General features: G+C 41.8%; 1 protein-coding gene across 5 annotated transcripts in view; it reads right to left on the minus strand.

Annotated features, from left to right (window-relative positions):
* UPF2 (UPF2 regulator of nonsense mediated mRNA decay) overlaps positions 1-27364 on the minus strand; it is a 654310-nt gene that overhangs the window by 519947 nt on the left and 106999 nt on the right. The gene's annotated exons all lie outside the window — the stretch shown is intronic.

Below are 27364 nucleotides of genomic sequence, written 5' to 3' on the forward strand. Positions count from 1 at the left end.
TGTTTCACTGCTGGGCTGCACACAAAACTGTCCTTAGAGGAAACACTGGTAGTGGGTGGAGTTTGGTAATAGAAAAACAATTGCAGCAAACACATTTAGACTTGGCCGATATATGTCTAGAAATTATAGACATTCTGTGAAACAGAAATATATATAGCAAACTCAGGAATAGCACCTTGCTTATAGGATTAGCCGACTAAGATTCTAGTCAAACAAATTTAAATATAATGGAACTTAACACACAGGAGGGTGCAGACAATGGTTCAGGCTATAAAGCCCTTTGGAATGCCTGTCTATACATGTACATGGTTTACAAAATAGACTCTCATAGGAATAAAAAAATAAACATTTTATACAATATCACCACCTAGTGGACACACTCTGTACTATGCAAAATTATAAAAGTATGTTTCAAAATATCATTAAAAAAATAAAAGAGACTCAAATTGTTTAAAATATACAATAATATCAATCGGCAATTATTATTATATTTTTTTTTACAAAGCCTCTGATATGTATAAAACTTATATTTTAATCTTCCCTGTGATGTCTCCTAAGACAGCCAATAAATAAAGGCTGTCCAACACTCTCTTTGAAACTCCCATCTATACCTTCAAATTATAATATTTAAATGAACCCGGTGCACACCCCAAACGCATGTGCACTCCTTATTTGAAGACTTTTGCCAGGTCTTCTGAAGATCTGAGTGCATGAGTAATGTTTAAATGCCGACTCGGCTTAACCTTTGGCTCTGAAAGAACTGCGGATACGTGACCGCTAGCATAGTGACGTAGGCATAGAGATCCTAGTCCAATTGCACGATTATGTCAACGATACAACCCCCAGTTGCCCATCGTACTTTGCTTATGTAACCTTAGGAAATTATGTTGAGAACCCAAAGATCCTATACAGATAGAGACCAGGCCTTCTATGTATATAAAAAAAAAAGTGTAATATGCCCCCTACAAGAATAGAAGCAGGAATGAGAGCTGCACATTCAGGCCGATTTAGGAACGTAAAAATGTTGTTTTTTTCACTGCTTAGCCTTGTTCCTGGAAGTTAGGATATCCAGGAAGGTCTGGAAGAGACCTGCTTTTTAAGAAGAGGATGATAATTTTTGGTTCCTTGATTGACGAAAGGAATGAAAACGATTTGAAGATATATTCTTTTAGGCTTCTTGTCTTGAGGAATAAAGGCTCCTTTACCTCCTGTAACTGTAGAAAACAGAATTTATGTTTACCTGATAAATTACTTTCTCCAACGGTGTGTCCGGTCCACGGCGTCATCCTTACTTGTGGGATATTCTCTTCCCCAACAGGAAATGGCAAAGAGCCCAGCAAAGCTGGTCACATGATCCCTCCTAGGCTCCGCCTACCCCAGTCATTCGACCGACGTTAAGGAGGAATATTTGCATAGGAGAAACCATATGGTACCGTGGTGACTGTAGTTAAAGAAAATAAATTATCAGACCTGATTAAAAAAAAAAACCAGGGCGGGCCGTGGACCGGACACACCGTTGGAGAAAGTAATTTATCAGGTAAACATAAATTCTGTTTTCTCCAACATAGGTGTGTCCGGTCCACGGCGTCATCCTTACTTGTGGGAACCAATACCAAAGCTTTAGGACACGGATGAAGGGAGGGAGCAAATCAGGTCACCTAAATGGAAGGCACCACGGTTTGCAAAACCTTTCTCCCAAAAATAGCCTCAGAAGAAGCAAAAGTATCAAACTTGTAAAATTTGGTAAAAGTGTGCAGTGAAGACCAAGTCGCTGCCCTACATATCTGATCAACAGAAGCCTCGTTCTTGAAGGCCCATGTGGAAGCCACAGCCCTAGTGGAATGAGCTGTGATTCTTTCGGGAGGTTGCCGTCCGGCAGTCTCGTAAGCCAATCTGATGATGCTTTTAATCCAAAAAGAGAGAGAGGTAGAAGTTGCTTTTTGACCTCTCCTTTTACCGGAATAAACAACAAACAAGGAAGATGTTTGTCTAAAATCCTTTGTAGCATCTAAATAGAATTTTAGAGCGCGAACAACATCCAAATTGTGCAACAAACGTTCCTTCTTTGAAACTGGTTTCGGACACAGAGAAGGTACGATAATCTCCTGGTTAATGTTTTTGTTAGAAACAACTTTTGGAAGAAAACCAGGTTTAGTACGTAAAACCACCTTATCTGCATGGAACACCAGATAAGGAGGAGAACACTGCAGAGCAGATAATTCTGAAACTCTTCTAGCAGAAGAAATTGCAACTAAAAACAAAACTTTCCAAGATAATAACTTAATATCAACGGAATGTAAGGGTTCAAACGGAACCCTCTGAAGAACTGAAAGAACTAAATTGAGACTCCAAGGAGGAGTCAAAGGTTTGTAAACAGGCTTAATTCTAACCAGAGCCTGAACAAAGGCTTGAACATCTGGCACAGCTGCCAGCTTTTTGTGAAGTAACACAGACAAGGCAGAAATCTGTCCCTTCAGGGAACTTGCAGATAATCCTTTTTCCAATCCTTCTTGAAGGAAGGATAGAATCTTAGGAATCTTAACCTTGTCCCAAGGGAATCCTTTAGATTCACACCAACAGATATATTTTTTCCAAATTTTGTGGTAAATCTTTCTAGTTACAGGCTTTCTGGCCTGAACAAGAGTATCGATAACAGAATCTGAGAACCCTCGCTTCGATAAGATCAAGCGTTCAATCTCCAAGCAGTCAGCTGGAGTGAAACCAGGTTCGGATGTTCGAACGGACCCTGAACAAGAAGGTCTCGTCTCAAAGGTAGCTTCCAAGGTGGAGCCGATGACATATTCACCAGATCTGCATACCAAGTCCTGCGTGGCCACGCAGGAGCTATCAAGATCACCGACGCCCTCTCCTGATTGATCCTGGCTACCAGCCTGGGGATGAGAGGAAACGGCGGGAACACATAAGCTAGTTTGAAGGTCCAAGGTGCTACTAGTGCATCCACTAGAGCCGCCTTGGGATCCCTGGATCTGGACCCGTAGCAAGGAACTTTGAAGTTCTGACGAGAGGCCATCAGATCCATGTCTGGAATGCCCCACAGCTGAGTGACTTGGGCAAAGATTTCCGGATGGAGTTCCCACTCCCCCGGATGCAATGTCTGACGACTCAGAAAATCCGCTTCCCAATTTTCCACTCCTGGGATGTGGATAGCGGACAGGTGGCAGGAGTGAGACTCCGCCCATAGAATGATTTTGGTCACTTCTTCCATCGCTAGGGAACTCCTTGTTCCCCCCTGATGGTTGATGTACGCAACAGTTGTCATGTTGTCTGATTGAAACCGTATGAACTTGGCCCTCGCTAGCTGAGGCCAAGCCTTGAGAGCATTGAATATCGCTCTCAGTTCCAGAATATTTATCGGTAGAAGAGATTCTTCCCGAGACCAAAGACCCTGAGCTTTCAGGGATCCCCAGACCGCGCCCCAGCCCATCAGACTGGCGTCGGTCGTGACAATGACCCACTCTGGTCTGCGGAATGTCATCCCTTGTGACAGGTTGTCCAGGGACAGCCACCAACGGAGTGAGTCTCTGGTCCTCTGATTTACTTGTATCTTCGGAGACAAGTCTGTATAATCCCCATTCCACTGACTGAGCATGCACAGTTGTAATGGTCTTAGATGAATGCGCGCAAAAGGAACTATGTCCATTGCCGCTACCATCAACCCGATCACTTCCATGCACTGAGCTATGGAAGGAAGAGGAACGGAATGAAGTATCCGACAAGAGTCTAGAAGCTTTGTTTTTCTGGCCTCTGTCAGAAATATCCTCATTTCTAAGGAGTCTATTATTGTTCCCAAGAAGGGAACCCTTGTTGACGGAGATAGAGAACTCTTTTCCACGTTCACTTTCCATCCGTGAGATCTGAGAAAGGCCAGGACTATGTCCGTGTGAGCCTTTGCTTGAGGAAGGGACGACGCTTGAATCAGAATGTCGTCCAAGTAAGGTACTACAGCAATGCCCCTTGGTCTTAGCACAGCTAGAAGGGACCCTAGTACCTTTGTGAAAATCCTTGGAGCAGTGGCTAATCCGAAAGGAAGCGCCACGAACTGGTAATGCTTGTCCAGGAATGCGAACCTTAGGAACCGATGATGTTCCTTGTGGATAGGAATATGTAGATACGCATCCTTTAAATCCACCGTGGTCATGAATTGACCTTCCTGGATGGAAGGAAGAATAGTTCGAATGGTTTCCATCTTGAACGATGGAACCTTGAGAAACTTGTTTAAGATCTTGAGATCTAAGATTGGTCTGAACGTTCCCTCTTTTTTGGGAACTATGAACAGATTGGAGTAGAACCCCATCCCTTGTTCTCTTAATGGAACAGGATGAATCACTCCCATTTTTAACAGGTCTTCTACACAACGTAAGAATGCCTGTCTTTTTATGTGGTCTGAAGACAACTGAGACCTGTGGAACCTCCCCCTTGGGGGAAGCCCCTTGAATTCCAGAAGATAACCTTGGGAGACTATTTCTAGCGCCCAAGGATCCAGAACATCTCTTGCCCAAGCCTGAGCGAAGAGAGAGAGTCTGCCCCCCACCAGATCCGGTCCCGGATCGGGGGCCAACATTTCATGCTGTCTTGGTAGCAGTGGCAGGTTTCTTGGCCTGCTTTCCCTTGTTCCAGCCTTGCATTGGTCTCCAAGCTGGCTTGGCTTGAGAAGTATTACCCTCTTGCTTAGAGGACGTAGCACTTTGGGCTGGTCCGTTTCTACGAAAGGGACGAAAATTAGGTTTATTTTTTGCCTTGAAAGGCCGATCCTGAGGAAGGGCGTGGCCCTTACCCCCAGTGATATCAGAGATAATCTCTTTCAAGTCAGGGCCAAACAGCGTTTTCCCCTTGAAAGGAATGTTAAGTAGCTTGTTCTTGGAAGACGCATCAGCCGACCAAGATTTCAACCAAAGCGCTCTGCGCGCCACAATAGCAAACCCAGAATTCTTAGCCGCTAACCTAGCCAATTGCAAAGTGGCGTCTAGGGTAAAAGAATTAGCCAATTTGAGAGCATTGATTCTGTCCATAATCTCCTCATAAGGAGGAGAATCACTATCGACCGCCTTTATCAGCTCATCGAACCAGAAACATGCGGCTGTAGCGACAGGGACAACGCATGAAATTGGTTGTAGAAGGTAACCCTGCTGAACAAACATCTTTTTAAGCAAACCTTCTAATTTTTTATCCATAGGATCTTTGAAAGCACAACTATCCTCTATGGGTATAGTGGTGCGTTTGTTTAAAGTGGAAACCGCTCCCTCGACCTTGGGGACTGTCTGCCATAAGTCCTTTCTGGGGTCGACCATAGGAAACAATTTTTTAAATATGGGGGGAGGGACGAAAGGAATACCGGGCCTTTCCCATTCTTTATTAACAATGTCCGCCACCCGCTTGGGTATAGGAAAAGCTTCTGGGAGCCCCGGCACCTCTAGGAACTTGTCCATTTTACATAGTTTCTCTGGGATGACCAACTTGTCACAATCATCCAGAGTGGATAATACCTCCTTAAGCAGAATGCGGAGATGTTCCAACTTAAATTTAAATGTAATCACATCAGGTTCAGCTTGTTGAGAAATGTTCCCTGAATCAGTAATTTCTCCCTCAGACAAAACCTCCCTGGCCCCATCAGACTGGGTTAGGGGCCCTTCAGAAACATTATTACCAGCGTCGTCATGCTCTTCAGTATCTAAAACAGAGCAGTCGCGCTTACGCTGATAAGTGTTCATTTTGGCTAAAATGTTTTTGACAGAATTATCCATTACAGCCGTTAATTGTTGCATAGTAAGGAGTATTGGCGCGCTAGATGTACTAGGGGCCTCCTGAGTGGGCAAGACTCGTGTAGACGAAGGAGGGAATGATGCAGTACCATGCTTACTCCCCTCACTTGAGGAATCATCTTGGGCATCATTGTCATTGTCACATAAATCACATTTATTTAAATGAATAGGAATTCTGGCTTCCCCACATTCAGAACACAGTCTATCTGGTAGTTCAGACATGTTAAACAGGCATAAACTTGATAACAAAGTACAAAAAACGTTTTAAAATAAAACCGTTACTGTCACTTTAAATTTTAAACTGAACACACTTTATTACTGCAATTGCGAAAAAACATGAAGGAATTGTTCAAAATTCACCAAATTTTCACCACAGTGTCTTAAAGCCTTAAAAGTATTGCACACCAAATTTGGAAGCTTTAACCCTTAAAATAACGGAACCGGAGCCGTTTTGAACTTTAACCCCTTTACAGTCCCTGGTATCTGCTTTGCTGAGACCCAACCAAGCCCAAAGGGGAATACGATACCAAATGACGCCTTCAGAAAGTCTTTTCTAAGTATCAGAGCTCCTCTCACATGCGACTGCATGCCATGCCTCTCAAAAACAAGTGCGCAACACCGGCGCGAAAATGAGGCTCTGCCTATGCTTTGGGAAAGCCCCTAAAGAATAAGGTGTCTAAAACAGTGCCTGCCGATATTATTATATCAAAATACCCAAATAAAATGATTCCTCAAGGCTAAATATGTGTTAATAATGAATCGATTTAGCCCAGAAAAAGTCTACAGTCTTAATAAGCCCTTGTGAAGCCCTTATTTACGATCGTAATAAACATGGCTTACCGGATCCCATAGGGAAAATGACAGCTTCCAGCATTACATCGTCTTGTTAGAATGTGTCATACCTCAAGCAGCAAGAGACTGCTCACTGTTCCCCCAACTGAAGTTAATTGCTCTCAACAGTCCTGTGTGGAACAGCCATGGATTTTAGTGACGGTTGCTAAAATCATTTTCCTCATACAAACAGAAATCTTCATCTCTTTTCTGTTTCTGAGTAAATAGTACATACCAGCACTATTTTAAAATAACAAACTCTTGATTGAATAATAAAAACTACAGTTAAACACTAAAAAACTCTAAGCCATCTCCGTGGAGATGTTGCCTGTACAACGGCAAAGAGAATGACTGGGGTAGGCGGAGCCTAGGAGGGATCATGTGACCAGCTTTGCTGGGCTCTTTGCCATTTCCTGTTGGGGAAGAGAATATCCCACAAGTAAGGATGACGCCGTGGACCGGACACACCTATGTTGGAGAAAGAACATCTAAATCACGCACCAATTAAAACCTTTCAAAAGGAAGTGTTAGAAGTCTAGATTTTGAAATCATGTCTGCTGACCAAGATTTGAGGAGCAAGGATCTCCTTGTCAAAACTGACAATGCCATGTTCTTGGCATTTAATTTGATAATGTCAACAATAGCATCACATATAAAACCATTTGATGAGCGAACAAGTTTTAGGCAACATTGAAAATCCTCATCAACAGAATTATCTGAGATCTGTTCAGATAAGTTGACACACCAAGGGCTCTATTTATCAATCATTTGGGGAATTCTCCTTTCTGTTCTCCTATCAGTTCTCCACAGCTCTCCTTAGGAGAGGAGCACATGTGTGCCCATATTAATCATAAAAAAGTTGTTTTTTTCTCCATGGGAGAGCTGAGGAGAACTAATGATAATTTTCTCCAGTCGGATTAGTATTTTCTCCTTATTTATCACTAAAAATAAGCAACTATTCTCCATGTCAATCATATATAAACCAATAGAAATCTTTATACAGCCTTCCTAGTAGCTTTGTTAACGCCCCTCTTCAGCAAACTTTTATATAAGAAAATAGATCTACATTTTCATTGTTTTAGTGCTTCAATTTTAGCGCTTTTTTATATCTTATTTTTATGCCCCAATAGATATCATTTTTGTGCTCTGTTATATATTATTTTGGTGCTCCATTATATATTTTTTTTTTATTCCATCATTAATTATTATTGCACTCCAATAACCATTATTATTGTGCTTTGTTATAGATAATTTTTGCACCTTGTAGAGCCCTTTTTTTTGTGTGTAACTGCTTCTACAACTAGTAGAGAATTGATTTCTAATGCTGTTCTCCACTTTAACTATGGAGAACTTTAAGGTAGGAACTTGCAGGAGAACTTTCAGTCCTCCACAGGAGATACATTTGTAACTAGGAGAATTATGAGAACTATATGAAATACGACTAAAAAGATCTAATTTAACCCTTTTTTTGCAGAACATGTTCTCCAAGGAGAGTTAGAACAGAGAAGGAGAATTTTACAGTCGAACTTGCCCAATTTTAGGAGTATTTTTGAATGATAAATAGGAGAATTATTTCTCATGAGAACTTTTAGGAGAAAATATAGGAGAAATGGAATAATAAATAGAGCCTTGGGGTAGAGGCTGCTGCCACACAAGCAATACTAATTGCTGGTTTAAATAAATTACCCGCTTAAAAAAGGCCTTTCTGTGGAAAGACTCTGATTTCCTGTCCATAGGCTAATAGTGGTAATATCTTAAAGGGATAGTAGTCCTTCTTGCAAGAGGATAACTGGCACCATCCACCTTTGGAATTTTTTCCCAAAGTTCCACACTAGCGGAAGGTAAAGAAAATATCTTTTTAAATGTAAAAGTTGGATTGAAAGAAAGACCATGTTTAGACCATTCCTTAGTTATTATTTCAGTTATCGCCTCAGGAACCTGAAAAAGCTTTGGGCTTTTAATAGAAGGTTTGAAAATTAAACACAACTGCTTAACTGATTTTTCAGCAGTAGGCTTCAAATCCAGTACCCCTAAGGTACTCAACATGTCCATTAAAAGAGTTCTAAGATGTTCAATATTAAAACATAAAGGAGGAGGAATCAACATCTTGATCAGAAACAGAATCCTGATCATCAGAAAGTACGTCATCCTCAGAAGACTATTCTGAGGAATTATAATCTGAGTGTGAAAGTAACTGACCTTGATTGAATCGAAAGAGAAGGGAATATCAGATTAAAATTGCGTATTAGAAACTCTTGTGCTTACTTGGAGGAGGCATGGCCACCAACACCTCGGACACAGTAGAACACACAAAATCTTTAAAGCCAGGAGCAAAATCTGAAGAACTGCCTTAAACTGTACAAACAGAGGGAGAAAAGACTAATTTAGAGGAAGGTACAGCTTTAGACAGGTTAGAATGAATAAGGTGATCACTCCTGGAGGAGTGACAGGAATTAATTTACAAAGAGAAACAAAACAAAATAAAAGGGTGGGGCCGTGGACTCACCATATCCGGAAATAAATTTATCAGGTAAGCATAAATTTTGTTTTTCTTTCCTAAGATATGGGGAGTCCATGGCTTGAGTAATTACTGATGGGAACCAATACCCAAGCTAGAGGACACGGATAAATAGGGAGGGAGAAGACAGACAGTCCTAAACAGAAGTTTGGAAAAAGTATGTAGAGAAGACCAAGTTGCAGCCTTGCAAATTTGTTCCACAGAAGCTTCATTTTTGAAAGCCCAAGAAGAGGAAACGGCTCTTCTGGAATGAGCCGTAATTCTCTTAGGAGGCTGCTCTCCAGCAGTCTCATAAGATAAACGAATTATACTTCGTAACCAAAAAGAAAGAGTAGTAGCAGTAGCTTTCTGACCTTTACGTTTCCCAGAGAAACAGACAAAGAGGGCAGAGAACTGGCGAAAATCCTTAGTTGCCTATAAGTAGAATTTAAGAGCACGTACAACATCCAAATTGTGTAACAAACGTTCTTTGGAAGAAGGAAGATTAGGAAACAGAGAGGGAACAACAATTTCCTGATTGCCATTTCTATTAGAAACAACCTTAGGAAGGAAACCTAACTTAGTACGAAGAACCGGCTTATCGGCATGAAAAATAAGATAAGGGGAATCACACTGCAGAGCTGAGAGTTCCAAGACTCTTCGAGCAGAAGAGATAGCAACAAGAAACAAAACCTTCCAAGATTACAACTTATGTATGTATGTATGTATGTATTGGGTACTTGTAAAGCGCGGCTAATCACCCGCAAGGGTCTCAAGCCGCTGCTCATTTTATCGACCTCAGAAGAATAAAAGACTGAGTGGACCTCCCTGGGGATCGAACCTGCAACCCTTGAATTGCTACAGAGCTCAGCCACAGTACCTTAGCATGCAGAGCTATCTGTCCGGCTATACTTAATGTCTATGGAATGGAATGGCTCAAACGGAGCAAGCTGTAAAACTTTTAGAACAAGGTTAAGGCTCCAAGGAGGAGCAACAGACTTAAAGAAAGGCCTGATTTTGATCAAGGCCCAACAAAAAGATAGCACATCTGGCATATCTGCCAAATGTTTATGTAGTAAAACTGATACAGCAGAAATTTGACCCTTCAGGGTACTGACTGACAATCCCTTCTCCAGGCCTTCCTGAAGAAAAGATAAAATTCTAGGAATTCTAATTCTACTCCAAGAGTAGCCCTAGGATTCACACCAATAAAGATATTTACGCCATATCTTATGGTAAATCTTTCTAGTAACAGGCTTGAGAGCCTGAATCACGGTATCAATAACCGACTCAGAAAAACCACGCTTTGACAGAATTAATCATTCAATCTCCAAGCAGTCTGCTTCAGAGAAATGAAATTTGGATGAAGGAAGGGACCCTCAATCAGGAGGTCCTTCCTCAGAGGTAGTCTTCAAGGTGGGAGAGATGACATCTCCACTAGGTCTGCAAACCAGATCCAGCGAGGCCACGCAGAGGCTATTAGAATCACTGGCGCCCTCTCCTGTTTGATACGAGCAATGACTTGTGGAAGGAGAGCAAACGGAGGAAACAGGCATGCCAACCTGAAAACCCAAGGAACGGCCAGAGCATCTATCAGAACTGCCTGCGGATCTCTTGACCTTGAACCGTACCTTGGAAGCTTGGCGTTCTGACGGGACGCTATCAGATCTAACTCTGGCACCCCCCATTTGAGGACTAAGCTGGAAAACACCCCCGGATGGAGTTCCCACTCCCCGGGATGAAAAGTCTGTCTGCTCAGAAAATCTGCTTGCCAGTTGTCTACTCCTGGAATGTGGATGGCAGATAGACAGCAATTGTGGGTGCCCACTGAAGAATCCAAGTAACCTCCTTCATGGCTAAGGAACTTCAAGTTCCTCCCTGATAATTGATGTAAGCCACAGAGGTTATGTTGTCTGACTGGAACCTGATAAACTGGGCTGAGGACAACTGAGGTCAAGCCAATAGAGCATTGTAAATTGCCCTCAACTCCAAGATGTTGATGGGAAGAGCAGACTCCTCCCGAATCCAAAGACTCTGAGCTTTTAACGAGTTCCAGACTTCCAGGAAGGTCTCTAAAAGCATGTGCCCTGAGACAGATGTTCCTGAGAAATCCACCACGGGAGAGAATCCCTTGACGACTGATCCAACTCTATTCTCCGAGATAGATCCGCTTGGTCACCATTCCATTGTCTGAGCATGCACAACTGGAGAGCTCTCAAATGGAGCAAAAGGAATGATGTCCATGGAAGCCACCATCAGACCGATTACCTCCATACATTGAGCCACTGAAGGATAAGCAGTAGCCTGAAGAGAGAGGCAAGAGAAAATGATTTTGTTTTTCCTGACCTGTGTCAGAAAAATCTTTATCAATAGAGAATCTATTATGGTCCCTAAGAACACTACTCTTGTAGCAGGGGAAAGGGAACTTTTTTCCAGATTCACATTCCATCCGTGGGAATGAAGAAAACAATATCTGTGTGTGAGATTTTGCATGTTAAAAAGATGGCGATTGAACCAATATGTCGTCCAGGTAGGGTGCCACAGCAATTCCACGAGAACGGATCACTGCCAAAAGAGACCCCAGAACCTTTGAAGAATTCTGCCAGCCGAGGCAAGACCAAATGAAAGGGCCACAAACTGGAAATATTTGTCCAGAAAGACAAATCTCAGGAATCTGTGACGGTCCCTGTGAATAGGAACATGAAGATACGCATCCTTTAGGTCTATGGTTGTCATGAACTGAACCTCTTGTACTAAAGGAAGAATGAGGCGTATAGTCTCCATCTTGGAGGATGGAACTTTGAGAAACTTGTTTAGACACTTCCAGTCTAGAATGAGACGGAAAGTTCCCTCTTTTTTGGGAACCACAAATAGGTTGGAGTAGAACTCGAGACCCTGTTCCTGCACTGGAACTGGAACTATCACTCCCACGGAGGAAAGATATTGTATACATTTCAAGAACGCCTCTCTCTTTATATGGTCTGCAGATTATCTTGAGATGGAATCTGCCTCTGGGAGGAAAAGTCTTGAATTTCAATTTGTAAACCTGGGATACCATGGTCACAGTCCAGGGAACTGGGACATCTCATATCCAGACTTGAGAGAACTGAGAAAGTCTGCCCCTCACCTGATCCGATCCCGGATCAGGGGCAAACCCTACATGCTGATTTGGAATCAGCTGCGGGTTTCTTTGATTGTTACACCTTGTTCCAAGACTTGGATTGTTCCTGCTTGGAAAAAGAAAGGGAAGGCTTTCCTCTGAAGTTACGAAAGGAACGAAAATTACTCCGACGTCCTTTAGGCCTATTCTTATCTTGAGGTAGAAAACAGAATTTATGTTTACCTGATAAATTACTTTCTCCAACGGTGTGTCCGGTCCACGGCGTCATCCTTACTTGTGGGATATTCTCTTCCCCAACAGGAAATGGCAAAGAGCCCAGCAAAGCTGGTCACATGATCCCTCCTAGGCTCCGCCTTCCCCAGTCATTCGACCGACGTAAAAGAGGAATATTTGCATGGGAGAAATCAAATGATACCGTGGTGACTGTAGTTAAAGAAAATAAATCATCAGACCTGATTAAAAAACCAGGGCGGGCCGTGGACCGGACACACCGTTGGAGAAAGTAATTTATCAGGTAAACATAAATTCTGTTTTCTCCAACATAGGTGTGTCCGGTCCACGGCGTCATCCTTACTTGTGGGAACCAATACCAAAGCTTTAGGACACGGATGATGGGAGGGAGCAAATCAGGTCACCTAGATGGAAGGCACCACGGTTTGCAAAACCTTTCTCCCGAAAATAGCCTCAGAAGAAGCAAAAGTATCAAATTTGTAAAATTTGGTAAAAGTGTGCAGTGAAGACCAAGTCGCTGCCTTACACATCTGATCAACAGAAGCCTCGTTCTTAAAGGCCCATGTGGAAGCCACGGCCCTAGTGGAATGAGCTGTGATTCTTTCAGGAGGCTGCCGTCCGGCAGTCTCATAAGCCAATCTGATGATGCTTTTAAGCCAAAAAGATAGAGAGGTAGAAGTTGCTTTTTGACCTCTCCTTTTACCAGAATAAACAACAAACAAGGAAGATGTTTGTCTGAAATCATTTGTAGCATCTAAATAGAATTTTAGAGCACGGACAACGTCCAAATTGTGTAACAAACGTTCCTTCTATGAAACTGGATTCGGACACAAAGAAGGTACAACTATCTCCTGGTTAATATTTTTGTTGGAAACAACCTTCGGAAGAAAACCAGGCTCAGTACGTAAAAACCACCTTATCTGCATGGACCAGATAGGGCGGAGAACACTGCAGAGCAGATAACTCAGAAACTCTTCTAGCGGAAGAAATTGCAACCTAAAACAAAACTTTCCAAGATAATAACTTAATATCTACGGAATGTAAGGGTTCAAACGGAACCCCTTGAAGAACTGAAAGAACTAGATTAAGACTCCAGGGAAGAGTCAAAGGTCTGTAAACAGGCTTGATTCTAACCAGAGCCTGAACAAACGCTTAAACGTCTGGCACAGCTGCCAGCCTTTTGTGAAGTAAAACAGATAAAGCAGAGATCTGTCCCTTCAGAGAACTCGCAGAAAATCCTTTCTCCAAACCTTCTTGTAGAAAGGAAAGAATCTTAGGAATTTTTATCTTGTTCCATGGGAATCCTTTAGATTCACACCAACAGATATATTTTTTCCATATATTATGGTAAATATTTCTAGTTACAGGCTTTCTAGCCTGAATAAGAGTATCTATTACAGAATCTGAAAACCCACGCTTTGATAAAATCAAGCGTTCAAACTCCAAGCAGTCAGTTGGAGGAAAACCAGATTCGGATGTTCGAATGGACCCTGAATAAGAAGGTCCTGTCTCAAAGGTAGCTTCCATGGTGGAGCCGATGACACATTCACCAGGTCTGCATACCAAGTCCTGCGTGGCCACACAGGAACTATCAAGGTCACCGAAGCCCTCTCCAGATTGATCCTGGCTACCAGCCTGGGAATGAGAGGAAACGGTGGGAATACATAAGCTAGGTTGAAGATCCAAGGTGCTATTGTATCCAATAGAGTCGCCTTGGGATCCCTGGATTTGGACCCGTAACAAGGGACCATGAAGTTCTGACGAGAGGCCATCAGAACCATGTCTGGAATGCCCCATAATTGAGTTATTTGGGCAAAGATTTCCAGATGGAGTTCCCACTCCCCCGGATGCTCCTCCATCGCCAGGGAACTCCTTGTTACCCCCTGATGGTTGATATATGTAACAGTCGTCATGATGTCTGATTGAAACCTTATGAATTTGGCCTTTGCTAGTCGAGGCCAAGCCTTGAGAGCATTGAATATCGCTCTCAGTTCCATTATGTTTATCGGGAGAAGAGAGTCTTCCCGAAACCATAGACCCTGAGTTTTCAGGGGTTCCCAGACCGCGACCCAGCCCACCAGACTGGCGTCGGTCGTGACAATGACCTATTCTGGTCTGCGGAAGCTCATTCCCTGTGACAGGTTGTCCAGGGTCAGCCACCAACGGAGTGAATCTCTGGTTATTTGATCTACTTGTATCGTCGGAGACAAGTCTGTATAATCCCCATTCCACTGTCTGAGCATGCACAGGTGCAATGGTCTTAGATGAATTCGTGCAAAAGGAACTATGTCCATTGCCGCAACCATCAAACTTATTACTTCCATGGACTGCGCTATGGAAGGAAGAAGAACAGAATGAAGTACCTGACAAGAGCTTAGAAGTTTTGATTTTCTGGCCTCTGTCAGAAAAACCTTCATTTCTAAGGAAACTATTATTGTTCCCAAGAAGGGAACTCTTGTTGACGGGGACAGAGAACTTTTTTCTATGTTCACTTTCCACCTGTGAGATCTGAGAAAGGCTAGGACAATGTCCGTATGAGCCCTTGCTTTTGACAGAGACGACACTTGAATCAGGATGTCGTCCAAGTAAGGTACTACTGCAATGCCCCTTGGTCTTAGCACCGCTAGAAGGGACCCTAGTACCCTTGTGAAAATCCTTGGAGCAGTGGCTAATCCGAATGGAAGTGCCACAGGTAATGCTTGTCCAGAAAGGCGAACCTTAGGAACCGAAAATGTTCCTTGTGGATAGGAATACGTAGGTACGCATCCTTTAAGTCCACCGTGGTCATGAATTGACCTTCCTGGATGGTAGGAAGGATCGTTCGAATGGTTTCCATTTTGAATGATGAAACCCTTAGAAACTTGTTTAGAATCTTGAGATCTAAAATAGGTCTGAATGTTCCCTCTTTTTTGGGAATTATGAACAGGTTGGAGTAAAAACCCATCCCTTGTTCTCCTAATGGAACAGGATGAATCACTCCCATGCTTAACAGGTCTTCTACACAGTGTAAGAATGCCTGTTCGAAGATAATTGAGACCCGTGGAACCTTCCCCTTGGGGGTAGTTCCCTGAATTCCAGGGGATAACCTTGAGAAACTATTTCTAGCGCCCAAGGGTCCTGAACATCTCTTGCCCCAGCCTGAGCAAAGAGAGAAAATCTGCCCCCCACCAGATCCTTCCCAGATCGGGGGCCAACACTTCATGCTGTTTTGGTAGCAGTGGCAGGTGACTTGGCCTGCTTACCCTTGTTCCAGCCTTGCATCGGCCTCCAGGCTGGCTTGGTTTGAGAAGTATTACCCTCTTGCTTAGAGGGTGTAGAATTTGAGGCTGGTCCGTTTCTGCGAAAGGGACGAAAATTTGGCTTCTTTTTAGCCTTAAAAGACCTATCCAGAGGAAGGGCGTGGCCCTTTCCCCCAGTGATGTCTGAAATAATCTCTTTCAAGTCAGGGCCAAACAGTGTTTTACCCTTGAAAGGGATGTTAAGCAAAAGTGCTCTGCGCGCCACGATAGCAAACCCTGAATTATTTGCCGCTAATCTAGCTAATTGCAAAGCGGCATCTAAAATAAAAAAGAGTTAGCCAATTTAAGAGCTTGAACTCTGTCCAAAACCTCCTCGTACGAAGATTCTTTATTGAGCGACTTTTCTAGTTCTTCGAACCAGAAACACGCAGCTGTAGTGACAGGAACAATGCATGAAATTGGTTGTAGAAGGTAACCTTGCTGAACAAACATCTTTTTAAGCAAACCCTCTAACCTTTAATCCATAGGATCTTGAAAGCACAACTATCTTCTATAGGAATAGAAGTGCGTTTGTTTAGAGTAGAAACCGCCCCCTCGACCTTGGGGACTGTATGCTATAAGTCCTTTCTGGGGTCGACTATAGGAACTAATTTCTTAAATATAGGGGGAGGACAAAAGGTATGCCGGGCCTTTCCCACTCCTTATTTACTATGTCCGCCACCCGCTTGGGTAAAGGAAAAACATCGGGGGGCACCGGAACCTCTAGGAACTTGTCCATCTTACCTAATTTCTCTGGAATGACCAAATTGTCACAATCATCCAGAGTAGATAATACCTCCTTAAGTAGTGCGTGGAGATGTTGAAATTTAAATTTAAAAGTTACAATATCAGGTTCTGCTTGTTGAGAAATTTTCCCTGAATCTGAAATTTCTCCCTCAGACAAAACCTCCCTCCTGGCCCCTTCAGATAGGTGTGAGGGTATGTCAGAACAGATATCATCAGCGTCCTCTTGCTCTTCAGTGTTTAAAACAGAGCAATCACGCTTTCTCTGATAAGTAGGCATTTTGGAAAAAATGCATGCAATAGAATTATCCATTACAGCCATTAATTGTTGTATGGTAATAAGTATTGGCGCACTAGATGTACTAGGGGCCTCTTGTGTGGGCAAAACTGGTGTAGACACAGAAGGGGATGATGCAGTACCATGCTTACTCCCCTCATTAGAGGAATCATCTTGGGCAATATCATATCTATGGCATTATTATCCCTACTTTGTTTGGACATTATGACACAAATATATCACATATATTTAAATGGGGAGACACATTGGCTTTCATACATATAGAACATCGTTATCTGATGGTTCAGACATGTTAAACAGGCTTAAACTTGTCAACAAAGCACAAAAAACGTTTTACAATAAAACCGTTACTGTCCCTTTAAATTGCAAACTGAACACACTTTATTACTGAATATGTGAAAAAGTATGAAGGAATTGTTCAAATTTCACCAAAATTTCACCACAGTAACTTAAAGCCTTAAAAGTATTGCACACCAAATTTGAAAGCTTTAACCCTTAAAATAACGGAACCGGAGCCGTTTTTACATTTAACCCCTATACAGTCCCAGGTATCTGCTTTGCTGAGACCCAACCAAGCCCAGAGGGGAATACGATACCAAATGATGCCTTCTATAAGCTTTTTCAGTGGTTCTTAGCTCCTCACACATGCATCTGCATGCCATGCTTTCCAAAAACAACTGCGCATTAGAGGCGCAAAAATGAGGCTCTGTCTATGACTAGAAAAGGCCCCCAGTGAAAAAGGTGTCCAATACAGTGCCTGACGTTTTTATTAAAACAATCCCCAAGATTTAACAACTATTAAAAGTAATAATCTGCCAAATATACTTAGTAAAGTAATCGTTTTAGCCCAGAAAAATGTCTACCAGATTTTTAAGCCCTAATGAAGCCCTTTATTCTTTTACTTAAACTAAGAAAATGGCTTACCGGTTCCCATAGGGAAAATGACAGCTTCCAGCATTACCGAGTCTTGTTAGAAATGTGTCATACCTCAAGCAGCAAAAGTCTGCTCACTGTTTCCCCCAACTGAAGTTAATTCCTCTCAACAGTCCTGTGTGGAAACAGCCATCGATTTTAGTAACGGTTGCTAAAATCATTTTCCTCTTACAAACAGAAATCTTCATCTCTTTCCTGTTTCAGAGTAAATAGTACATACCAGCACTATTTTAAAATAACAAACTCTTGATTGAAGAATAAAAACTACATTTAAACACCAAAAAACTCTAAGCCATCTCCGTGGAGATGTTGCCTGTACAACGGCAAAGAGAATGACTGGGGAAGGCGGAGCCTAGGAGGGATCATGTGACCAGCTTTGCTGGGCTCTTTGCCATTTCCTGTTGGGGAACGGAATATCCCACAAGTAAGGATGACGCCGTGGACCGGACACACCTATGTTGGAGAAAAGACCCTTTTCCACCCGTAATATCAGAGATCATTTCTGCCAAACCGGGTCCAAACAAGGTTTTGCCCTTGTAAGGAATCACCAGAAGCTTGACTTTAGAGGAAACGCCCGCAGACCAGGATTTCAACCATAACGCCCTGTGGGCTAGAACAGCGAAACTAGAAGTTTTAGCTCCTAGTCTAACAACCTGTAAAATGGCATCTGCATTAAAGGAATTGGCCAACTTAAGAGCTTTAATCCTATCTTGAATTTCATCCAAGGAAATCTCTACTTGAAGAGAACCAGACAAGGTGTTGAACCAATAAGATGCCGCATTAGTAACGGTGGCAATACACACCGCAGGTTGCCATTGGAGACCTTGATGAACATAAATCTTTTTCAAATAAGCCTCCAGCTTCTTGTCCATCGGATCCTTAAAAGAGCAGCTATCCTCAATAGGAATAGTGGTTCTCTTAACCAGAGTGGAAATGGCCCCTTCAACTTAGGGTGCAGTATACCAAGGGTCTTTAATGGAGTCCTCGACAGGTAACATTTTCCTAAAAATGGGAGATGGGGAAAGAGACACCCCTGGTTTCTCCTATTCCTGTGAGATAATCTGCCTAGCATGGTCCGGCACAGGAAAAACCTCTGAAGTGGAAGGTTCATCAAAGAAACTATTAAGTTTACTAAATTTCTTGGCAGTGACAACGACAGGGGTATCGAGTCATCTAAAGTAGCTAAAACCTCCTTTAACAATACACAAAGGTGTTCAAGCTTAAATCTGAAGGATACCACCTCAGTCTCAGAAGAATTAATTATACTGTCCGAATCTGAGATTTCACCCTCAGAAAGTCCCAATGTATCTTCCTCATCAGACTTATGAGAAAGGGTAACTTGGGAAGCAGAACTGTGAACAGGCACCTTCCTTTCTGAATTTGCCTGTTGCATTTTCCCTGTAATCTGGGAAAGGCAGCTAATGCCGCAGATACCCCTGCAAATACTTTGGCAGCAATTTTAGGAGTTATAGAGGAACCACAGGGCACTGCATGTGACGCCATTGAGGCTTGGGACATAGCAGAAGAAAGCTGAGGTATTATTTTAACAGCATTATCCTGAGACATTAGGCTCAAAAATTTTAACCTTTATTTTGCAAGTTTCTTTTGACACATGAAGCACAAAATTGCATAGGAGCTGCAATTTGTGCATCTAAACATAATAAGCATGAATTTATGAGAGCAGGCTCTTGCTCCATATCAGACATGTTGTGAAACAGTAAATAAACTTGTACAGAGAAGTTTCAAAGATTTTACTATTCAATTAAAATAAGCTGAGGAAAAAATATACTTTAAATTGTATCCCAAATTAGGATCGATCCCCAGCTAAAAATGTCAGAAAAGTAAAAAAAAAATAAAAAAAATTTAATAAACATCAAATAAACTTCTAAAATACCCCTCAGGCAACCCCACACCTCAAATACTGAGGTGCCTTACCGCTACCAATTAAGACCGGATCACCCAGAAATGGAGAAAAACAATTTTTTCCTCAGAAACGTTATGAAGTAAAGCCGGTCATGTGACTGCAACTGTCGAGCTCAAATTACTGCTGCAACACAGAGAGGCACTAAAAATAGGTTCCTGGTACACCGAGTACCTAAAATAACCGTTTTTTTCAAACTGGTCATTTCAAAATGTTGCATCGTTTTATTTTAAAGCAAAGGTGAAATGAATAAGCTGCTGAAATAGAAAAACATAATTTATGTAAGAACTTACCTGATAAATTCATTTATTTCATATTAGCAAGAGCCCATGAGCTAGTGACGTATGGGATATACATTCCTACCAGGAGGGGCAAAGTTTCCCAAACCTCAAAATGCCCATAAATACACCCCTCACCACACCCACAAATCAGTTTAACGAATAGCCAAGAAGTGGGGTGATAAGAAAAAAGTGCGAAAGCATAAAAAATAAGGAATTGGAATAATTGTGCTTTATACAAAAAAATCATAATCACCACAAAAAAGGGTGGGCCTCATGGACTCTTGCTAATATGAAAGAAATGAATTTATCAGGTAAGTTCTTACATAAATGATGTTTTCTTTCATGTAATTAGCAAGAGTCCATGAGCTAGTGACGTATGGGATAATGAATACCCAAGATGTGGATCTTCCACGCAAGAGTCACTAGAGAGGGAGGGATAAAATAAAGACTGCCAATTCCGCTGAAAAATAATCCACACCCAAAACAAAGTTTAAATCTTATAATGAAAAAAACTGAAATTATAAGCAGAAGAATCAAACTGAAACAGCTGCCTGAAGTACTTTTCTACCAAAAACTGCTTCAGAAGAAGAAAACACATCAAAATGGTAGTAATTTAGTAAAAGTATGCAAAGAAGACCAAGTTGCTGCTTTGCAAATCTGATCAACCGAAGCTTCATTCTTAAATGCCCAGGAAGTAGAGACTGACCTAGTAGAATGAGCTGTAATCCTTTGAGGCGGAGTTCTACCCGACTCAACATAAGCATGATGAATCAAAGACTTTAACCAAGATGCCAAGGAAATGGCAGAAGCCTTCTGACCTTTCCTAGAACCAGAAAAGATAACAAATAGACTAGAAGTCTTTCGGAAATCTTTAGTAGCTTCAACATAATATTTCAAAGCTCTAACTACATCCAAAGAATGCAACGATCTTTCCTTAGAGTTCTTAGGATTAGGACACAATGAAGGAACCACAATTTCTCTACTAATGTGGTTAGAATTCACAACCTTAGGTAAAAATTTAAATGAAGTTCGCAATACCGCCTTATCCTGATGAAAAATCAGAAAAGGAGACTCACAAGAAAGAGCAGATAATTCAGAAACTCTTCTAGCAGAAGAGATGGCCAAAAGAAACAAAACTTTCCAAGAAAGTAATTTAATATCCAGCGAATGCATAGGTTCAAACGGAGGAGCTTGAAGAGCCCCCAGAACCAAATTCAAACTCCAAAGAGGAGAAATTGACTTAATAACAGGTTTTATACGAACCAAAGCCTGTACAAAACAATGAATATCAGGAAGACTAGCAATCTTTCTGTGAAAAAGAACAGAAAGAGCAGAGATTTGTCCTTTCAAGGAACTTGCAGACAAACCTTTATCCAAACCATCCTGAAGAAACTGTAAAATTCTAGGAATTCTAAAAGAATGCCAAGAAAAATGATGAGAAGAACACCAAGAAATGTAAGTCTTCCAGACTTGATAATATATCTTCCAAGATACAGATTTACGAGCCTGTAACATAGTATTAATTACGGAGCCATCCGGACCAGATCCGCATACCAAAACCTGTGAGGCCATGCTGGAGCCACCAACAGAACAAACGAACGCTCCTTTAGAATCTTTGAAATCACTCTTGGAAGAAGAACTAGAGGCAGAAAGATATAGGCAGGATGATACTTCCAAGGAAGTGACAATGCATCCACTGCTTCCGCCTGAGGATCCCTGGATCTGGACAGATACCTGGGAAGCTTCTTGTTTAGATGAGAAGCCATCAGATCAATTTCTGGAAGTCCCCACATTTGAACAATCTGAAGAAATACCTCTGGGTGAAGAGACCATTCGCCCGGATGTAACGTTTGGCGACTGAGATAATCCGCTTCCCAATTGTCTATACCTGGGATATGAACCGCAGAAATTAGACAGGAGCTGGATTCCGCCCATACCAGTATTTGAGATACTTCTTTCATAGCCAGAGGACTGTGAGTCCCTCCTTGATGATTGACATATGCCACGGTTGTGACATTCTCCGTCTGAAAACAAATGAACGATTCTCTCTTTAGAAGAGGCCACGACTGAAGAGCTCTGAAAATTGCACGGAGTTCCAAAATGTTGATTGGTAATCTCGCCTCCTGAGATTCCCAAACCCCTTGTGCTGTCAGAGACCCCCAAACAGCTCCCCAACCTGTCAGACTTGCATCTGTTGAGATCACAGTCCAGGTCGGAAGAACAAAAGAAGCCCCCTGAACTAAACGATGGTGGTCTGTCCAATACGTTTAGCAAGAGTAGAGATGGCCCCATCAACCTTAGGGATTTTGTCCCAAAACTCTAATCTGTCAGATGGCACAGGATATAATTGCTTAAACCGTTTAGAAGGAGTAAATTAATTACCCAAATTATTCCATTCCCTGGAAATTACTTCAGAAATAGCATCAGGGACGGGAAAACCCTCTGGAATAACTACAGGAGGTTTAAAAACCGTATTCAAACGTTTAGATTTAGTATCAAGAGGACCAGATTCCTCTATTTCTAATGCAATTAAGACTTCTTTAAGCAAAGAACGAATAAATTCCATTTTAAATAAATATGAAGATTTATCAGTATCAACCTCTGAAACAGAATCCTCTGAACCAGAGGAATCATTATCAGAATGATGATGTTCATTTAAAAATTCATCTGAAAAATGAGAAGTTTTAAAAGACCTTTTACGTTTACTAGAAGGAGGAATAACAGACATAGCCTTCTTAATAGATTTAGAAACAAAATCTCTTATATTAACAGGAACACCCTGAATATTAGATGTTGATGGAACAGCAACAGGTAATGGAACATTACTAAAGGAAATATTATCTGCATTAACAAGTTTGTCATGACATTCATTACAAACAACAGCCGGAGGAACAGATACCACAAGTTTGCAACAAATACACTTAACTTTGGTAGATCCAGCATCAGGCAGCAATTTTCCAGAAGTATCTTCTGATTCAGGGTCAATCTGAGACATCTTGCAATATGTAATAGAAAAAACAACATATAAAGCAAAATTGATCAAATTCCTTAAAAGACAGTTTCAGGAACAGCCCACAGGAGAAAAAGTCAAATTTTAAGGTAAGAAAAATTGATTATTCAAATGCATTTATCCCAAATAATGAAACCGACTGTCTGAAATAAGGAATGTTGAACATCCTGAATCAAGGCAAATAAATGTTTAAACACATATATTTAGAACTTTATATAAAAGTGCCCAACCATAGCTTAGAGTGTCACAAAAATAAGACTTACTTACCCCAGGACACTCATTTACATGTAGTAGAAAGCCAAACCAGTACTGAAACGAGAATCAGTAGAGGTAATGGTATATATAAGAGTATATTGTCGATCTGAAAAGGGAGGTAAGAGATGAATCTCTACGACCGATAACAGAGAACGTATGAAATAGACCCCGTAGAAGGAGATCATTGAATTCAAATAGGCAATACTCTCTTCACATCCCTCTGACATTCACTGCACACTGAGAGGAAAACCGGGCTCCAGCCTGCTGCGAAGCGCATATCAACGAAGAATCTAGCACAAACTTACTTCACCACCTCCATGGGAGGCAAAGTTTGTAAAACTGATTTGTGGGTGTGGTGAGGGGTGTATTTATAGGCATTTTGAGGTTTGGGAAACTTTGCCCCTCCTGGTAGGAATGTATATCCCATACGTCACTAGCTCATGGACTCTTGCTAATTACATGAAAGAAATTCAGCCTTACTTTCAGTTTAAATTGAGTTGTTTTATCAAGTAAATTTGTGTCAGAAAATAAAGCCTAATAAAAACATTTTACCCTTTCTTTTTAAAAGAGTTTAAATTTTAGTCTCACACATGCTACAGTGCCTGCTTCATGCCCCAATGTAACCCATACAACAGGATTATCTATGTCCCAATAAAAAAGCAGTGTCTTAATTTGTTAAGTGCATGGTCTCCCCAACTGGAAGAAAAAGCACTTACCTTCGCCGCTGTCTGGTATGTTACAAGGTATGAGAAGAAACAATTCTTCACACAGACCTTTGAAAAAGACAGAACAGAGTAGCCAACTCTGGCTTTTTAAACGAGGGCAGCAATTGTTAGGAAAATGCAGTAAGTACCTCTTTACAAGTTCCTAACTGCTTTAAAGCCACCACTACCCGACTGCAAGGAATGACGTGGAATACGGCTATACCCCAAAACTTGCTAGTAGATTAAATCTAAATTTTTCTTCAGACAACTAAACTTCACCTCCTCCATGCATCAAAGACAAAGAGAATGACTGGGGGTTGTGGGTAAGGGAGTGATACTTAGCAGTTTAACTGTGGTGCTCTTTGCCTCCTCCTGCTGGCCAGGAGTGATATTCCCAACAGTAATTACTCAAGCCGTGGACTCACCATATCTTAGGAATTAAATTTAAAAACAGGAGTTCCCTGCTGTCCTTTAAGTCTCCAAAACACAGAGCATAAGACCCCAATATTAATAGCAGCCTTAACACAGTATAATGTGTCAGTGATAATGCTTGCTCAGTCCTATTATGTACCATGTCCAATATAACTACTAATAATAGCCTGTGGGCTATGTGAGTGCCAGTAACATGTACAATTTAACTGTCTAAAACCCCTACCCTTATGATTACCGTTGCAGAGATAACCGCTTCCAGTGGGTAGCCCATCCAAGGAGTATATTGACAAACCAACAGGATGAGGCAAGGGACCTGTCCCCATGAAACCTGTGGCAGGCTTGAGACTTATTTGATCACCGCAAGTAATTGTGTCACTGCCTCATACTCCAGCCGTCCCTCTGTCTCGCAGTAGCAGCTCTCAGATGGGGGAAATCGGGCCTCAACTCTGTATGAGAACCCCTCTCAACGAAGGAGGAGGATGCAAAGAGCACCACAGCAAAGCTGTTAAGTGTCACTTCCCTTACCCATAATCCCCAGTCATTCAGCCGAAGGAAAATGGAAAAAGAAGAATCACAAGGGTATAGAGGTGCCTGAGGTTTACTCAAAAAAACTGCCAAATAATAATTTAAAAAGAGGGCGGGGTCGTGCATTCTCCATGCCCGGAAAGAAAGAAATTTATCAGGTAAGCATAAATTTTGTTTTCTCTCCTATGGCATGGAGAGTCCACAACGTCATTCCAATTTCTAGTGGAAACCAATACCCAAGCTAGAGGACACGGAATGAAAAGGGAGGGAGAACAAGCCAGGAAAACCTAAACAGAAGTCACCACCGCTTGAAGAACCTTTCTCCCAAAAGAGTGCTAGGCCGAGGCAAAAGTATCACATTTGTAGAATTTGGAAAAAGTATGCTTGCAAATCTGTTCCACAGAAGCTTTAATTGTGAAAGCCCAGGATGAGGAGACAGCCCTAGTGGAATGAGCCGTAATTCTCTCAGGAGGCTGCTGTCCAGCTGTCTCATAAACAAAACTAAATCATACCTTCTGACCCTTACGCTTTCCAGAGAAAACCACAAACAGGGCAGAAGATTGCGGAAAATCTTTAGTAGCTTGTAACATCCAAGTTATGCAAAATATGTTCCTTATGAGAAGGAGGATTAGGACAAAAAAGAACAACAATTTCCTGATTAATGTTTCGATTCAACACCACTTTAGGGAGAAAACCCAATTTAGTACGAAGGACCGCCTTATCTACATGAAAAAACACTGCAAAGCTGAAAGCTCAGAAACTCTCCAATCGGAATAAATAGCAAGAAAAAAAACATAATTTATGCTTACCTGATAAATTTATTTCTCTTGTAGTGTGTTCAGTCCACGGGTCATCCATTACTTATGGGATATATTCTCCTTCCCAACAGGAAGTTGCAAGAGGATCACCCAAGCAGAGCTGCTATATAGCTCCACCCCTCACATGTCATATCCAGTCATTCGACCGAAACAAGACGAGAAAGGAGAAACTATAGAGTGCAGTGGTGACTGGAGTTTTAATTAAAATTTAGAACTGCCTCAAAAAAAAAAAAAAGACAGGGCGGGCCGTGGACTGAACACACTACAAGAGAAATAAATTTATCAGGTAAGCATAAATTATGTTTTCTCTTGTTAAGTGTGTTCAGTCCACGGGTCATCCATTACTTATGGGATACCAATACCAAAGCTAAAGTACACGGATGATGGGAGGGACAAGGCAGGAACATTAAACAGAAGGAACCACTGCTTGTAGAACCTTTCTCCCAAAACCAGCCTCCAAAGAAGCAAAAGTGTCAAATTTGTAAAATTTTGAAAAGGTATGAAGTGAAGACCAAGTTGCAGCCTTGCAAATCTGTTCAACAGAGGCCTCATTCTTAAAGGCCCAGGTGGAAGCCACAGCTCTAGTGGAATGAGCTGTAACTCTTTCAGGGGGCTGCTGTCCAGCAGTCTCATAGGCTAAACATATTATGCTACGAAGCCAAAAAGAGAGAGAGGCGGCCGAAGCCTTTTGACCTCTCCTCTGTCCAGAATAAACGACAAACAGAGAAGAAGTTTGCCGAAAATCCTTAGTTGCCTGTAAGTAGAACTTCAGGGCACGGACTACGTCCAGATTATGCAAAAGACGTTCCTTCTTTGAAGAAGGGTTAGGACATAATGATGGAACAACAATCTCCTGATTGATATTCCTATTAGAAACAACCTTAGGTAAAAATCCAGGTTTAGTACGCAAAACTACCTTGTCTGAATGAAAAATCAGATAAGGAGAATCGCAATGTAAGGCAGATAACTCAGAGACACTTCGAGCCGAGGAAATAGCCATCAAAAACAGAACTTTCCAAGATAAAAGCTTAATATCAATGGAATGAAGGGGTTCAAACGGAACACCCTGAAGAACTTTAAGAACCAAGTTTAAGCTCCACGAAGGAGCAACAGTTTTAAACACAGGCTTAATCCTAGCCAAAGCCTGAACGTCTGGATTCTCTGCCAGACGTTTGTGTAAAAGAATAGACAGAGCAGAAATCTGTCCCTTTAACGAACTAGCGGATAAACCCTTTTCTAAACCCTCTTGTAGAAAAGACAATATCCTAGGAATCCTAACCTTACTCCATGAGTAACTCTTGGATTCACACCAATGTAAATATTTACGCCATATCTTATGGTAAATTTTTCTGGTAACCAGTTTCCGAGCCTGTATCAATGTATCAATAACCGACTCCGAGAAACCACGCTTTGAGAGAATCAAGCGTTCAATCTCCATGCAGTCAGCCTCAGAGAAATTAGGCTTGGATGGTTGAAAGGACCCTGAAGTAGAAGGTCCTGCCTCAGAGGCAGAGACCATGGTGGACAGGACGACATGTCCACTAGGTCTGCATACCAGGTCCTGCGTGGCCACGCAGGCGCTATCAGAATCACTGATGCTCTCTCCTGTTTGATCCTGGCAATCAGACGAGGCAGCAACGGAAACGGTGGGAACACATAAGCCATGTTGAAAATCCAAGGGGCTGCTAGTGCATCTACCAGCACC

The sequence above is a fragment of the Bombina bombina genome, chromosome 6 (assembly GCF_027579735.1).
Source record: "Bombina bombina isolate aBomBom1 chromosome 6, aBomBom1.pri, whole genome shotgun sequence".
In the NCBI taxonomy this organism is placed as follows: Eukaryota; Metazoa; Chordata; class Amphibia; order Anura; family Bombinatoridae; genus Bombina; species Bombina bombina.